A 16,943-nucleotide genomic window follows, 5' to 3' on the forward strand; every position below is an offset into this window, starting at 1 on the left:
TATGGAGCTAGAAGAGTCTCAATAAAGATAAATGCACAAACTGCATTCACATATGCACACACAGGATACACAAATGCACACACATGATTCATAAATACACACACAGGATACACAAATGCGCACAAAATTCACAAATGCACACACAGAATTTAAAAAGCACAGAAGATTCACAAATGCATACAAAATTCAGAAATGCACACAAAATTCATAAATACACACACAATTCAGAAATGAAAACAAAATTTACAAATGCACACAAGATTCACAAATGCTCAGGACAAGATTCAGAAATGTATTTCTGATGCACACACAAATATATCTTGATTTACAAACTGCTTGCGGTCTGTGAACTTCACTGCATTTGTGTGTGAATTTTGAGACTCCCCTGACTTGGCTCGACACACAAATGCCTTTTTTTAAACAGGGAATGACCTGTGACCAATCAGATACCTCCCTTGTTTTAGCCAATCACAAGAACGCACCCCACGTGGGGGATTGTTTACTTGTAAGCCAATCACATGAAGTGTGGGCGCGAGCGAGAGCGCGACAGCGAGGTGGGTGGAGTTCTGCCAGTTGGTTGAGACCATGGTTGAGGCGGTGGGCCGGACCTCGAAATTACGAATTTAATACTTACCTCTCAGCTGTGTACGTTTTTTTTTTGTGCTGAGGCCATGTAATAAAATCGTATAAGTACTGCAGACATTGTTTCCAACTTTGTTGTTTGCACATTTGACGCAAAATGTCCTTACAAACTCTTACTTTTTAAAACCGGCAAGTAAGCAGGAGTACTAATCATAACGTTAGAAAACCTCCCGTTTGTTTCCTTGACAACCAATGTAAATAATGAACACAGATTCTACGGCGGAGGCAAAGTAATCTTTGTCAGTGACCAGGAAGCTGCGTTCTTGAAATTTTAATTTTGCTTTAATCATTAAAAATGTAATTTTAGTAATGTAGTTCAGTAATACTGAGCTAAAAATTAGCTGTTTTATCCGTTTAGCCTCAAATGTAAAAAGCCCTGTAACTCCTTTCCCAGACAAGTTGGGCAAAGTCTGTTCAATGTAGCCTACACACAAATTATTTTTATTAATGCAATGGACTGTTGCCTATGGCTTGCTCAGTTGGGGATATTTAATTTAATTAATCAATCAACAATACTATTGATCAGCATTACCAAACGTGGACGTTTTCCACTAGAAACAAACATTGATGTATTGTTTTAATTTAATACTGTGAACAGGGTTGCCAGATTGGGCGGTTTACCGCCCAATTGGGCGGTTTTGCAATCTATTTTGCGGGCAAAAATGTGTTTGGGCGGGTGGATAAAAGTTGGGCTGGTTTCGGATCAGTTCGGCGGGTTTTTGTTCCCGAAACACCGGCACTTCAGATCCTTATTCCTGCGACACAATGTTCAGCAGGCAGCAGTCTCACTCACTCACTCACACACGCACACACACACACACACACACACACACACACACACTACAACTCTTGCTGATGTGCCCCCTAACCTCACAACACTCCCTCCCACTACCTTAAAGTGACGCACGCACGTCAACACAGATTTGAATGTTGCGATATGATTTTGTCAAAGGTTTAATAGACAGACGAAATGGAAGAAGAACGCGTGAGTGTTTGAATCGAGATCACAGACTTTTAAAGAATGGTGCAGCTCTGTAACGACACATTTCATCCTGTTGAAACGAAAGTGGCTATAACTTCGGTCAACCTCATCTATAAGCAAGGGCAAAAAAAAAAAAAAAAAAAAAAAAAGCAATTTAATTTGAATTAATATCTGTAATAAAAAAAAAATCGACTTTAAAATCACTAAAAAAAATCGTTTTTTTTTTCTCCAAGCCCTAATATGCATGTTTTATGTTGCCATTTGAAATAACTGAAATGTTAAAGTGGGTTATTTTTTATGTCCATATATCCACTGTTTTTATGTTAGCCTACTGAATGCTTTTTTTCCAAGTGACTTTTATTGACAATAAAGAGACTCATCGATAAGTTGATCGCATTATTTTCCGTAACATAAGCTTATAGTTTAGTAGAATAGTCTGATTGAGGTCAGTAGCCTACTTTTGCGTTCATTTGATTGAATATTGTTTCTAAAATTGGATAGGCTAAGTCGGAAAATGGGTCATTTTAAAGCTTGTTAATGATTTTAATGTGTTTAAACGAGAAACAAGCCACACAAAAAATTGGGCGGTTTTTTGGGCGGTTTTTGACGAGGTTTTGGGCTGGAAAACCTCGCTGGCACCTGGCAACCCTGACTGTGAAGCTGCTTTGATACAATCTCTATTGTGAAAAGCGCTATATAAATAAACTTGACTTGACTGTAACGGCACATCCGTATGTCATATTTTCTTAATGTCTGGTACTGTTAAACATGTTTTCACGTGAATGAATAATGATATGCAAGTGATGCATACATGACATACCCAAAAAAAAAAAAAAAAGGTTGCTGCAGAAGTCATTCTGAATAGACACATAACCAACATATATTTAGAAATCCAACCCTTGAGAGTTTACATTTCAAGTCTCAAAATTAATATTGATATATATACGCTCAAACACAAACAAAAACAACAAATATTAAGAATATATTTATTAAATGTATAAAAAATGTATGTGAATTTAGGATTGCAACTTATAACCACAACTAAAACATGGGGATTTTTTAAAGACAATCATCCCGCACATCCTATTCTATAATAAAATCAGCTAATCGAATATTTGAAAATCGTGCCTTATCCCTAATTAATATAGTATTATTGTGTAAGTGGATGACATGACAAGTAGCAAAGGCAGTGTAAGTGGGGTCAAATGTTCATATATAGCAAATTTAAAAATAAAACAATGTAGCAGCATCATAGTGTAAACTACCAGTGTATTTGTGCAAGAGTCAATCAGCTGCCCTTAGGTTACTGGAGGGTGGGGGTGGAAGGAAGAGGCTCTCTATGATTCCCCTATAGAAAGTTAAGAGGATGGATTTTTGGGAGATGAGCCTTCCTCAACTGTGGGAGGAAGTGCAGAGGTTTTTGGAATTTCTTGGCCAGGTTCTGTTGGTGGTGTCGATAGATCAAGATGGGTCATCTGTGATGTGGATACTAAGCAACTCTGTGATCTTGACCTGCTCCATCATGGTGCTGTTGATGTGATGATTGTCAACGATCACCTCTGTAGTCATTTGGGTGTGGAGAGATATGATGTTGTCCTGTCCGTGTTAGATAAACAACTGAATTATATTCAGATAAATAAACACAGAAAGCGCACATTACTAGATAATATTCAATCACATTTTTCATCTTGACATTTGTATTAAGACTACTGCAGTTCTGACCACAAATAATTTTGTTAAATAGCTCAAAAACAGCCATCTTTAACTAAAATATTTTTCCACCATATTCCATCTTATACCTGTTCTGTTGTGTAGGTGAAGCCCAACCACTGACAGATGTAAGCTACCATGCACAGAATTGTGTCATTGTATAAACTGTGACAATCAACCATAATTGGCTTAAATAACTCCATGACTACCACTATAAAGTTGATTTGAAATCATTTCTTTATTTTGGTTTTCACTCTTTTTAGCTGATTAGTCTAGCTTACTTGTAGCCTAGGTAGCTTGCTGTAACCAACCTCGACATACCCTCCCGTTTACCCCGTGATTCTCCCTTAGTCAGACTTATTTCCTGCTGTCTTCCCGTTTAAAATTTTTCCCGTAATTATCCCGTATTTGAATAGCCTACTCTTTGCTTAGATTATTGTGTATGTACCGAATGATTATTTTGGATTAGCCTAAGCAGCATACCATTAGACCTAGCTTTACTGCTCCACTTACCAACATTCTTTCGTGGCTAACGTTACTGTTCTCATCAACGACAACCAGTGATGCGCGGGTTGATCCGAAATGGTGCCTGCGGTCACCCGCGGTTACGAGTCATCCAAAAATATTTTTAATGATATTCGGGTCGCGGTCGGTCGGGTCGTTTGAAATAAAGATGCCAATTAAACCTTTAATTGATATAGTTCTAGACACAATTTTCTATGAATACGTTTTAAATTTAATTTACACTTTATTGGCTGAATAACTGGCGCGAAGATGACGCACGAGCTCAGTCTGCAGGTAGAGATGGAGGCGGCAAGAGAAAAGGTGAAGACTGGGGAGTGGAAGCTCCGCAAATACACAAATAGAAAGAGCAAAGTGTGGGAGACATTTGCCGAAATAATGAAAGATGATGACCAAAGTGCTGGCTTTGTCATGTGTAGGCTACTTCTTGCGATGCTATTTACACATTTGATAACCACAAAACTGGCACGACCAACCAGGCACGGCGCCAGGATTCCAGTTTTGGATAAGCCAGACCAATTGTGGGTGGGCCTTAAATTAAAAACGTTAAATAAAAATAAAATAAAAAAACGTTATCCAATCACTGCTTAACCTAATAAAAAAATATTGACTAATATAGCCTACTTATATTATCTGTGCGTATACATAATATAGATTTTAATAGCTTGATGCTCTTTAAATATTGTGTTGCATTGTAAAAGTAAATCCGCGATCGCTCTCCATGGTTCTGACCAAAGAAGAGAGCTTTGGAATCTCCATTATGAATATACCTGGGCTGCATTTTCCGATAACATTGTCTCTTAGCGCGCTGCGATAACTTAACTAAAGGTATATCATTGCTAGGCGTCTTCAGGGCTATCATCCACTCGTGAGGCAGAGGCGCTGAGAGGCAGAGGCGCTGACGCCCTCCTAGCAACGGCGCTGTTTTTGGTAAAACATGATTTTGACGACGTCATTAAGTTTTGTTTTATAGAAAACTCTTTTTAAAAGATTTTCGTTTTGTATAAATTGTATCTTAATTTTGATCAATGTTTTATCAATCAATTGCCCGTATTTATTAAATAAGAAGCAAATATATAGCAGACAAAATAAGGCGCCGGTACGCGATCACTGCATGTGAACTGGAGGGCGCCGAAACTCAACTAGTTGTGCCTCACAGATTTGATAAATATAGGCTATATATTACAGAAATCTTGAAATGTCTACTTTTAAACGAAAATATTCAAACCAAAATAAATAGGCTATACTCTCTGATTATGTAGGCTAATCCATATGAAATGTACATTTCTCTCTGGCGTTCATGGCGAGTCCACAATCTCCGCATTGTCAACTTCATCTTTGCAGCGACACAGAAAACACCAGTTTATTACTAAACAATTAAATGTCTCCTTGCTAATTTAGACACATCCATAATCATTACTTCAACCGGTTCTTTGTGGCAAGCTTTAAGCGTGCGGTCATTACGCTTATTCCTGTAGGCTAGCCTTTAAGTAATTAATTTAATATAAAGGGGCGATTTGTCCACGAATGGCTTAAATGAACAACTAGTCGACAAGAAAAAAAAATAGTCGGAGGCAGCCCTTATTCCACATATTTTCGAAACAGCGGGCCATCTGGGTTGGGCGAGCGACCGTGAGCGGAGCGGAATATTCAGAAATGCGCTCTCCGCTCACGAGCTCTGATCGGAACAAACCCGAACCTCACTGTCTGCTGAACTTGCGCAGAAACATCAAAATAGACATAGCCAGCTTTTTAAAATTGTTTTTAAAACTAAACTTTTAGACTATTTTAGTACAAATTATGAGCTTGACGATTTTTTATAATTCTTGACAAAATTAGAATATTAAGTTATATTAAGAGCTACGATGAGCATTATAGCTACTTTAAAAAAAATGCGGGTCAGGAAGCGAGTCGGGTAGCCTACAATATTTTCTTTTTCGTTTTTTGCGGTCCGAGTTGCGGGCGGGTTAGTTGAAAACGTCGGTCGGGTGCGGTTTGTTTATACATTGACCCGCGCATCACTGACGACAACGCATATATTCACGGCGAACTATAGCTTGCCTTGCAGTCTTAAATACAACTTATATGAAAAGCATTAAGATATAGGGGTGTATAATCATTGTAAAACAAATCTTACCTTGACGTTGTCTTGCCGAGACACACCGGTCTCTTCACGTTGGGTTGTACACTGTAAAAAATATTTTTGCAATTTAGTTATTTCAACTTATTTTTGTGAGTAGAGATAACTAGATTGTCCAGACAACAAGAAATTTTAAGTTTTCTTGTCCTCAACTAGACTGAAAGTTGAATGAACAACTTAAATTGTTATTTTAACTCAAAAATGTATGTTTAAACAACTGCACAAGATTTTCTGTTGAATTAACAAGTATAATTGTTATTTTAACTTATAAATGTAAGTTGAAACAACTGCACTAAATTTTCTGCTGGGTTTACTTCAATTATAGCCTACTCTAATGAAGTATAAATTACTTTAGCCTAATAGAAGTAAATTTACTTTGTAAACTAAACTTAATTTATCTATATATATTGCTGTCTGGTAGACTGCATTAAAACCTAAACTTCAATTTTATTTTAACGTTAGCCTACATTAAAAAACATAACTGTTATTTAAAATTATGAGCACAAATTAATTAAATTACACTAAAAATTTGTCTAGCTGTTTCAGTTTTTATTCATGGTCAGATTCAATCCATCATGGGCGGATTTGAGCGATTCATGAAAATGAACCTCTCAAGATGATTCGGTGAATCATTTTTTTCTTTCTGAGAATTTTCGAGAAGCCCGCGGAAACCGGATGATTTTCCCTGGGCCTGTTGGACCTCACGTGTCTTCAGAAGGAGTGATACAGAGTAAGTGAAAGTGGATGCAAGGTTTTAGTTCGTTTTAGAATTATATTATCCATTTCGAGTCAGAGTGTTTTTGCACATAGAAGATTCGCTGATTTTTTTACTTCCTTGTGTTCAAGCTTCAGTCAAGATAAAAGCTGCTCGTTCACCAACCGGACCAAACCGGATTTTTTTTTTTTTTACCTCAGTTTCATCTCAGTTGCAGAGCGCCAGATATAGGTAAGTTTTCACCAAACTATTTTAATAAAAAAAAAGTAACTGTCAAATTGAATCGATATGGGTGATATAAATAGCAAGTAATACATCTGTTGTTTGAAATGTCACGGTTTTCATTATTAGGCTAAAGTTACTATTCAGTGTTTGGATTTTGCCGGCCTCGCGCCATTTCGATGCGCTTTTGTTAATGTTGTAAGAAATCTTTATAATAGGGTGAATTACTCACGATGTTGTCACGAATTTAAGATTATTGATTGTATTTCTGCACATAGAAGATTCGCTCATTGTACTTTCTCGTGTTGACTCACTCACAGGTTCAGTCAAGTACTTTGACTAAAAGCTTGTTCATCAACCGGAATTTTTTACCTCAGTCACTTCAATTCAACTCAGTTGCAGAGCAGATATAGGTAAGTTTTGACCACAATCTTTGAATTACAAAAGTAAATGTCAAATTGAATCGATATGGGTGATGTACAATTAAGTGTCTGTGGTTTGAGTGTTTTCATTACTATTCGGAGTTTGGATCTTGCGCCATGTCGTCGCGCTTATGTTCATGTTTTAAGAAATCTTGATAATAGGGTGAATTAGTCACGATGTTGTCACGAATTTAAGATTATTGAGTGTATTTCGAATCAGAGTGTTTTGCACATAGAAGATTATCTCATTGTATTTCCTCGTGTTGACTCACAGGTTCCATCAAGTTGACTAAAAGCTTGTTCACCAACCGGATTTTTTACCTCAGTCACTACATAGCAGTTGCAGAGCACCAGATACAGGTGAGTTTTCACTGCAATCTTTGGGAATTCTTAAAATTAACTGTCAATTTGAATTGATGTGGGTAAAATAAGTAACTTATTATATCTGTACTTTTAAATGTGACTGTTTTTATTAATATGGGAAATTGTTGTGATTGACACACACGGCATGTTTCAGTGATGCGTGTTTGAGTCGCTTGTAATTTGAGAACACATTTCAACCATTTTCCTAAATTCATCATGTGTTGTGAATCGTTTATAAACCTGTAGTCTGAAGTTTTAGGCATTTGAAAGCAAAAATATTAAAGGGTTAGTTCACCCAAAAATGAAAATTCTGTCATGCATTAATCATTTCTTGTAAAATAATTCTGTAATTACTCATCCTCATGTTGTTCCAACCCCGTAACCCCTAATTTCCACCAACTGCGGAATGGCTGCGGATCTGTTCCGGAACGGCGGCGGAGTCAATAGGTTTCCATTTAAGTCAATGTGTGTATTTTCACTGAATGCGGAACGGCTGCGTTCCAACTCCGGCGATCCGCAGCCCTCTGGAGCAGATACGCAGAGCTTCTATTTTTGCCGGATGCCGGAGAGCTCCGCAGCAATTCAGCACTTATATCGCGCGATCATATACGTGAATTCGCGAGATCTCGTGGGTCCTTGTGACCTCAGCTGTCAGTTATGGCCGCAGCCATTCCGCAACAAATCCGGACCTGGTCAGGGTCCCCGCGGGTCCTTAAAAAGTCTTAAAACGTCTTAAATAAAATATACGTTTTTTAAGGTCTTAAAATGTATTAAATTTCACTATTTTTTGAAGAGTGGCATTAAATTTCATCTGGGCGGCATTAAATTTCATCTGGCGGAGTTTCTCCTTTTGTCGGGAGAAACTACCGGTATTTTCCATTTCACCAGCCGCGCACGTCCCTGTCTAAAGACAGTAAAAAGTAGCGTGTGCCTATTTGCACAGGCATCTCACACCATTTAGGGGGCAGTACGTGTTTTCCGTAGGCCTGTCAGACGAACAGACGAAGAAGTGTAGTGGCAGACGCGAGCTAAGATAGGGAAGTGCAAATTTAATGATAACTGGCTCGATGATGAGAAATATAGCGGCTGGTTACAAAAAAACGACGGTATACGAAGTGCGGTGGGCTGCAAAGCCCTTGACGCGCATATGAAAGGGGGGAAGCACAAGCGCGACAGTCAGGCAACAACTGTCCCCATTCAGCTGTTTGCCTACATCGAGATTTTTAATCCAAAAAGTCAAGGATAGTCTATCTACATACGTGACTTTCACGTTTCCATGGTAATCAGTCACTCGTGCATCACGCCCAAATGCACGCAACTGCGCGGCCGCGCCGAATAATTTTCATAGAGGTCGCAATGAGTTCAAAACGGCAAAAAAACTCTTCACTCCTTATTCACGAAAAAGTCAAGCACTACAAGTAAGTTGTCATCTATAATTCATGTGGTATTCGAATTGTGTTGCACAATGCGGATAACTCAGCCTATTTCTCTTGTTGAATAATTAACAAGTTTTGTTGTAAATTTAAAATATTCACTAACTGTTTTTATTCGTAATATCTTTTAGTTTCACAGATATATTATCGAAGCCCTTCAAATTAGAATAAACATGGTGATTGTTAATGCTGAATTTGTATTTTCATGCATTAACAGCCTCTATCTGCTTGAATCAGGCAGTAATGTTAGGTTAGATTATGTTTACCATAATTTGTTCACACTTTACAATTAGATAAAATTTGTCTACGTTTGTCTAAATGTTGTCTACAAACTAAGTTCTCTTGAAAAAGCCTAACTAGAAAGTTTGAAGTAGTTTTAAAAGGTTTGCAATTGGAAAGTTTTAGTAAGACTCTGCTAGGCTATTAAGGAAATGTAATTTTGCCAAAATAACAACTTTTATTTTAAGTAAATGTTATTTTTTAAATCAGCTTAATTCAGTGTGATTTTACCATATTATCATGCTTAACACTGATCATTTGAATAATTGTAATGCAATGATCAGATGCAGATATCTAAATCGGAGAATATAACGTTAGGTTTGGGCGGTTGGCCGGTGGATTATTTATTTTTAACAGTGGATTCGAGTGACTAAGTGCACCAGATTAATGAATTTATCTTTAAAATGTACAAAATTTTCTTTTTATTAGCTTACTTTATTAACTAGTAAAATACATGATCAGGATTTTACCATAAGTATATAAAGTATAAGTATACTTTTTTTATAGCCTATAAAGTATACGGTATACTGAACATCTGCATTTCTTTCTTTCTGTTGTATTGCTTTAAAAATAAATAGCATTTTAAGCCAATTAAAGGTGCTGTATGTAGCTTTTCAACCAAAACGAATAATTTTTTTATTGCCTGTGTGTGAAGGGGTTGTAATCTCACATTAAAATTATCCACTTTGCGGGTTTTGCTATTACCTCTGAAAGCAAGTATTCTTATTTTTATGTGAAGGTCCCGGGTCGGATTTACCGCCAGTGACGTCACCTGCATGCGCGCTCCAGAACCTCTCGCCTCGTCTAGCCTACTGACTTTGCACTCAACAGCGACGACACTGCAACTTATGACATGGACTTATGACTTATGCAACTTATGACATGTCTGATAACACTAAGAAACGACCTGCGCCCAGCAAAACACAGACTCCAACACAAACTCCACATATTGATAAAAAACAACAAAAAACGTTTTTTCTGCTGAAGCTCGTAAGGCCAGACGTGAATCGGACGAACTTCGGGTAAAAAACACGGATCAACATCGGCAGGGCATTTGAATAATGGAGAAACCTTATCTACAAACCTAGAATGTACATTTCCTGAAGAAAATGTGAAGTGGTGCTTGCAGTGGCAAAATTCGGCACGGTTGATAGGGTTCCATACTTATCATGGTACGAGCATGGAGCATTAGTTCAACGTCAAGCTGATAAAAGTAGCCTATTATTTTAACGTTGCAGTGGGAGTTTACCTGAGTTTCCAGCATGTTGTGGGATGCTTTGTGTGTTACGTCCGGTTGCGTCTCAGTCTGGCCGGTACCCACAGTGCTCGCTCATAAATTCGAGCACGCGCTTGTAAACTTATTGGTTGCAATCTGAAACATCACCGCTAGAGGCCGCTAAAAACTACATACAGCACCTTTAAAGGGGTCATGAACTGGATTGTTTTATTATTTTATAATGTTGCCTGGGGTGCCCTTATAATGTTAGTATGATTTTTACATAAAAAATTGTCATAATTTATAAATAAAAGCCATTTTTCCAAGCCTGATTTCTGCCTCAGATTTGAACGCTCCGTTTTAAGGGGCGTGTCTGCTGTGAGACTGCAGTGCAAACGCCCACTGCTGTGATTGGCTGACATGCTTGCAATGAAATAGCTAGTATTACAGGAACTCTCTCGAAAACTTTTACTAAGTTTTTACTATTACAGCTATCGAGATTAACAAATCGTGAAAAGTATCGTTTAAAGCATTATATTTAAATCTATTCCATCACATGAAAGGTTGCAGCATGATGCAGATGACAGACAGTCTGTTGATCGCGTGAATAAAGATCTTATCATTGCAACGCAATTTTTGCACTCTCACAAATGCTTACACCAAATCACAATGCAAACACGATGTGAATACACAGTAAGAGCTTCGTTGTGTAGTGTAACAGTGTCATTATTTCATCACGAGTTTGGTGAGTGTCCAGATAAGCTCTCGCGGCTCCCGCTGTGCTGTTTGATTGACAGCTTGGGCGAAAGGGATCGTTCTTTGATCGCTTTCTGTAGGCTATATAATTTAATAACAGTTTAAAAAAAGATTATTTTCATAATACTACGAGAAATTATGTGAAGTTGATCGTTTAGTCACTGATGCATAAACAGTATTGAACGATTTTAAGAGAAATATCTGAACTTGAATAATTACACAGAAATCACTGATCGCAGATCAGGCATTAGAATACACATGGTTACTTACATGTTGCTGGCAGATCCGTGTCGGGGAATTGTGATTGATTTAATAAAGTTTAACCATGCTGGAATCCGAAGGAAGCTTATGACTGTCTTCTTCCACAAACAGGCGCTACACAATATTTAGTCAACAGCATGTTTATTGCTTGTAAGTAGCTCGATCCGGTAGCAATTATCATGTCGTCCTATGTTATTTAGCATGTTTGGGCGAATCGGTGGGCGGGGCTAAACAGGCCGTGTTGAAGTAGGCGTTGATCTTCTTTTGTGGAGGCGGTGTTTTATCCTCTTTGACGTCATTGTTCCCCACTTTGAAAAACTAGTCGTTTGCTGAGCCTGATGTCTATAAAAGCTTTTATTGGACTAACAAGGTAGTTTTCAGTTCTGAAACTTACAGGATATTATTATAGTATGATGATCTCTTATATGTCAAAAGCTCAAGGAAACTTTGATTTCTCAGTTCATCACCCCTTTAAGGAAAAACCTGTCAACAAGCCTGAAAAAAGATTTGGTAGTTATTCTGTCCCCCTCACTTTTGAAATGATGGCTAGGCTACGGCCCTGAGGCTAACATTACAGCCGCGTTGGTGTCTTTGGGGCACCATTTTACATTCTCCCCAACTAATACACTGAAGGCTGAAATGCTGTGGGTTTTGCACACGGTTAACCGACATCACTCCTATACATCCAACGAAGACATGAGCACTTCAGGGCAATGTTCCCTGAGGAATGTGCAAAAACATTTAGTTGTGGCAGGGACAAAACCTCTTCTCTTACTCGATTTGGACTTGTTCAGTACATAAAAAGGGGACTTCTGTCAAGTGTGAATCAAGGCAGCTTCGTTGTCATGTTTGACGAAAGCATGAATTGGACCACCAAAGGCTATTAAGACTATTTGCACTGTTGCTCAAATACAAATGTGCTTTGTTAACCTTAACACCCTAGAGTGTCATTTTTATATATATATATTTTCCATGGTAATGGTCTTAATTTTTATTCTTGAAGGTCTTAAAAAGGTCTTAAAAGTCATTAAATTTGTTGATCAAAAATGTGCAGATACCCTGCTGGTGGGTGTTGAAGGATGACAGAGCATGGAGCCGTTCCGCAGTTGGTGAAAATCCGGGGTAAGACTTTCGTTCATCTTTGGAACACAAATTAAGATATTTTTGATTAAATCTGTAAGCTGTCTCACTCTTCCATAGGCTTCTAGGCAATTTCATTCTGCCGGTCCAGAAAAGTTAGTACAAACATTGTTAAAATAGTCCAAGTGACTACAGTGGCTCAACCTTAAGTTTATCAAGTGACGAGAATACTTTTGTGCAAAAAAAAACAAACAAAAAACCCCGACTTTTTTCAACTATTCATTTTCTTCCATGTGGGCCTCTGACGTGAGTTCACGAGAGTGCCACGATGCATGCGCAAGAACTGAGAAGATGACGCAGATGGGTCTCAATGTAGTGTTTAAAATGGTTCTAAAGTGTGCATTTACTGGATGTCTGAATCGTGAGAAACCAAGAAGAAAACGTAAAAGTGCCTTACCAATGCCGCAAAATTGAATGGCTTACCTTTCACACTTTCCCATCAAATGATCGCGGGCGTCATCTTCTCAGTTCTCGCACATGCGTTGTGGCGCTCTCGTGAACTCATTCAGAGGCCCACACAGAAGAAAATGAATAGTTGAAAAAATTCTCTTTTTTTTGTTGCACAAAAAGTATTCTCGTCACTTGATAAACTTAAGGTTGAGCCACTGTAGTCACTTGGACTATTGTAACAATGTTTTAACAAACTTTTCTGGGCTGGCAGATATCGATTACCCAGCAGTCTATGAAGGAGTGATCCAGCTCTCAGATTTCATTAAAAATATCTTAATTTTTTGTTACGAAGATGGATGAAAGTCTTACGGGGTTGGAACAACACCTTTAATGCTTTTCAGAGTTTCTTTTTTAAAGGAATGTTGTGAACAAGAAGTTTCATTTGTTGGTCTGTTGTGGGAGTGGCATTTTAGAGTGTTTAGTTTAATTGATGAATTTGTTGAAGCTTGAGAGCATAAATAATTGGTAACTTAGTTGATATTAAAATGGCATTTAAGCCAATTCATAGGTACTTAATGGGCCCTATTTTACGATCTAAAACGCAAGTATCAAGCGCAAAACGCAAGTAACTTTGTGGGCAGGTCTTGGGCGTTGTTGCTATTATACCGGCGGGATAAATGACTCTTGCACCCGACGTAAATCTAAAAGGGGTTGGTCTGAAGTAGCTTCATTATTCATAGGTGTGGTTTGGGTGTAATGTGAAATAAACCCATCAGAGCGACATCTCACATTCGCTTTAAGAGCAAACGCGCTTGTTCTATAGCGGATTCCTATTATAATGGCGGATTTGCCAGACGCATACCAGGAACGGATCACAGCCGAGGAGACCAACGTTCTCATCAGGGCCATAGAAGACAGAGAAGTGACGTTGGAGATGGAGAAACCCACCCAATTTAGCTTCAGTTAAACAGGCGTATGAATTTGGGTTAATGTGTAAGCTAGATGTATGCTTTTATGATTATCTATCTATCTATCTTAATAATGTATGATTTGCAAAAATGAAAACTGCTTCCTCTGTGTAGATGAGAGAATCAAAGTTTATGCGTGTTGTGCACACGCTACATTAATTATGGCCAAGAATGCGCCCTTAAAATTGCATATGAATAACATGCGCAACGCATGTTGCATGTTCTTTAGAATTTTCTAAATTTGCAAAATAGCATGAGGGAACGTTTGCGCCGGAACACGCCTCCTCTTTGCGCTAAACCGCCCCCGGGAGCGCAAGTGTATTTCTTAGTTAACCGACGTGCGTCTGTGGAGGGAAAAGTCCGCTGTGCGTCGGGTGCAAAATAGGAATGATACATGCGTCGGTGTACAAAGTCAATTGCGCTGGGTGCAAGATAGGGCCCAATGTGTTTAACAATGTCTAAACGGTTTCTTTTGGAACAAAGGATGTTTCTATATTGAATGCTGTGGGTTGATCTTGTTTAATGTTATTTAACAGATTAATCCACAAGACATGCTTTGAGACAGGTGTAAAACACCTTTTCATGAGGTGGTTTTCTGCAATTTCATTGCAAAAAAAATTGTATTGTATATAACACCTGATGTACTCGTTACATCATAAGAAGAATGGCATCTATGCTAATGTAAGTCTTTCTGTTTATTCCAAGGTTTACTGAAGTCAGCCGGATCCGGGCCGTATCCAGATCAGATGGTGGACCTGCGCCTGGGCTCATCCACGACACATCCCTGAAGTGCCAGCCTCATCAGCCCTGTGAAGGCCTCATCGACACGACAGCCATCGGCACTGATCCTAAACAAACTTGTCTACATACCAGCGTGACTCCGACTTCCAGTCAGATGAAACTGGATAATATTCTGAATGTTCTGATCCAGTCTGACCTCTGACCTGTAATGCTGCCTGAATCATAATCATACACTGTTCGTTCTTTGCCCAGAGGAGAACTGGCCCCCGACTGAGCCTGGGTTCTCCCAAGGTTTTTTTTTCCATTCTGTCACCTGATGGAGTTTTGGTTCCTTGCCACTGTTGCCTTGGCTTTTGGCTTGCTTAGTTGGGGACATTTAATATTCAACAATATTATTGATCTGCCTTACTTAAGGTGAAAGATGACACAATTTTCTTCTAGAAACAAACTTTGTTTTATTTTCATGTTATCACTGTGAAGCTGCTTTGATACTATCCGTATTGTAAAAAGTGATATATAAATAAAGGTGACTTAACTAATTAACTTGTTGTAAATTGTATCAGTGATCGTTAATTTTACATATATTTTTTTAAATCAAATGTATTTTACAAATTAATGTTCTAGTAGTAATTAATTATTTGGTACTGCTGCAGGTTTCAAAACACCACTTTAGTTGGCTGAACTTATTGGATGTAGTTTAGAAAACTTAACTTTAGTTTGCTGAACTTATTGGGTGTAGTTTAGAAAACTTAACTTTAGTTGGCTGAACTTAAATTCGAAGTTTACTTAACTAAATTAAATCAGCTCATTGTACTTTATAACTTGTCAGGTAAACCTTTCTAAATTTGTCAGGTACACTTTTATAAATAAGTTAGTAAAACTAAAAAAAATCCATGCAAAAAGATAACAAAAAATAATGAGTTAAGTCAACAAAAGATTTTTTTACAGTGTAGACTGTACTAGACTCAAAACTGACGCGACGCCGGTTCAACGAATAACGTGATTGGCCAAATCTATTCAACAAGGTAACAACACAAGCGTTGATTGGATCTCACTCCGGCCAACGTTTGTGATCAGCTAGCGAAATGAAATCTATTTTTATACTTTAATGTGCAACAATTGGCGTTGGAAACAATCATTAATCTTTTTGTGAATTATTCATACAGACAAAAATGAGCCACACAGCTGCTGAGTAACTGTCAAATCAAAAACTAAACGAGATAGACGGACTTGGCCCACCGCCTAAGAAGCCGGTGTTACAATATATTCGGTTCCTGAAATATTTGGTTCCAATGGGTGGAGCTACCATGAATATTTACGAGACCATAGCGTAGGCGGGGCGACAAATGCAAGCGAGTGGAACGGAAATTATTAGCGTGAGCGCCTGCTCGTTTTGTTTTATGGATTATTTATTTCAAACAGGTAATAAATTTGAACGAAGTTAATCTTAAACTAGTCGTATATATTTTATAAATAATTCATCGTTTTGTAGCATGTGTTTCAGTAGCCTACTCTGAGTTTACCTGAACTGAACTAATCCTGTAGGAAGCGTTGCAAGACCTACATTAAAGGCATATTTCTCCAAATTTTCCCAGATTAGTTGTTGCTGACATTATGAAACTGTTGGTTTCTCATGAGTGACTGAGATTAGGATTTTTAAAGGTGTGTGATTGCTGTTTAATTAAATATTTACAAATATATTCTTTCTTGTGTCTTTATTCTGTCTCCCAAAGTTGTCTGCATATTATTAAAATAGCCTTTAAATTATAGGCTGATAGCTTAAGACGACATAAGAACTTGGAGTTGCATGTTGCATGCTTTGGATGTTGCTTTATACTGACTCAACTGAAAATGTTTTTTATACACAACCTTTACTTTATCAAAGGTTATCATAAATGTTAAGCCTCAGATGCATTAACAGTTGTTTTCTCTAGCAATGCTTTAGAACAGTGGTCAAATTAACTGATAATAATGACTAACCATTAATGATAAAAATTAGGCCTACATCTTATCAGTTTAGTAATGTTATCATTCTTATGTA

General features: G+C 37.9%; 1 long non-coding RNA gene across 1 annotated transcript; it reads left to right on the plus strand.

Annotated features, from left to right (window-relative positions):
- Positions 1-6,849: 6,849 nt before the first annotated feature.
- LOC307164094 lies at positions 6,850-15,325 on the plus strand. The gene is made up of 3 exons (XR_013822213.1): positions 6,850-6,942; positions 7,630-7,715; positions 14,867-15,325. It is a non-coding gene; the product is annotated as an uncharacterized lncRNA (long non-coding RNA).
- The last annotated feature ends 1,618 nt before the right edge of the window (positions 15,326-16,943 follow it).

The sequence above is a fragment of the Squalius cephalus genome, assembly GCF_949319135.1.
Source record: "Squalius cephalus genome assembly, chromosome: 9".
NCBI lineage: Eukaryota > Metazoa > Chordata > Actinopteri > Cypriniformes > Leuciscidae > Squalius > Squalius cephalus.